The 1,036-nt window shown below is 30.1% G+C and overlaps 1 protein-coding gene across 1 annotated transcript in view; it reads right to left on the bottom strand.

The window, feature by feature from the left end:
* The window catches only part of LOC103129424 (cyclic nucleotide-gated cation channel beta-1-like), a 6,265-nt gene that overhangs the window by 47 nt on the left and 5,182 nt on the right, over positions 1-1,036 (bottom strand). The gene's annotated exons all lie outside the window — the stretch shown is intronic.

The following is a 1,036-nucleotide window of genomic DNA, read 5'->3' as shown; positions in this document are numbered from 1 at the left end:
ATAACAGTGATTCTTGAGAATAGGGACAAAACAGGTCCTATGGATAAAGCACAAAATTTGAATAAAATATACACAAAATATAATTTTTTAAAATATCAGACTCAACTAACTTGGGTCATGTGAGCACAACAATGTATATTTTCGAGGTATTTGCTGAATATTTTTTTATTTTAAACATTGTAGTCGGTGGATGATGCCTGTAAAATCCCTTGTCCAGGAGCAGAACTCAACACATTATAATAGTTTAAAACAATTAAAGAAATACTAAAATTATATATTATGATAATTAAGTATAAGTAGTCATATAAATAATTATAAAAGTATCAATAAATTGAATTAAAAATCATTTTTATATATTTTCCAACTCCATTGAAATTTGTCCCAAGTTTCTGTCAACACCGTCAGAAATGAAAAGAATGTAAAAAAAAAATCAGGCATTATTGTGGGGCACCAGAACTTCTGAGGACCCAATGACGGCGTCTTTTCTCTTCCTTTGCTAACATGGCTAGTTAGCTCCGGTTAGCTTAAGTTATTCTTTAGTTTTTCTTCTGTTTTATTCCTAAGTTGCTTGTCACAACCATGATGTGTCAATAACATAACTGATAATTTACAAAACTTTGATGAAACTTTGTGAAATAAAAGCTTAATTTCAGTTTACTGTAAAGATTTCATGGACCTGATGAGCTACAACATGGCCTCCTTCAGAATAACATCATATAAATTGAGGTAGCTTGGCTTTTTTTCAACTCCGTCAGATGTCAACTCCATCAGTTTTTCTGACTCTTTCAGTGAAATTGTTGTCAAATCTCACTTAATTGTGCAACTAATTCATTTTAATGTATTTTACATGAATTGCATTACTTCACATGTATCAAGTTTTTCTTTTTACTCACTAGTTTGTCACCACCTTCAGTTCTGTGTCAACTCCGTCAGATGGACTTTTTGTTGTTTTAAATAATATTTCTTTTGTTTCTTGAGAAGCATTTGTCTGTAAAATTAGTAAAAATATCACTAATAGGGTCATTAAAATTATTTT

This window comes from Poecilia formosa, unplaced genomic scaffold (assembly GCF_000485575.1).
Source record: "Poecilia formosa unplaced genomic scaffold, Poecilia_formosa-5.1.2 Scaffold544, whole genome shotgun sequence".
In the NCBI taxonomy this organism is placed as follows: Eukaryota; Metazoa; Chordata; class Actinopteri; order Cyprinodontiformes; family Poeciliidae; genus Poecilia; species Poecilia formosa.
This window is presented reverse-complemented; position numbering and strand designations above follow the sequence as displayed.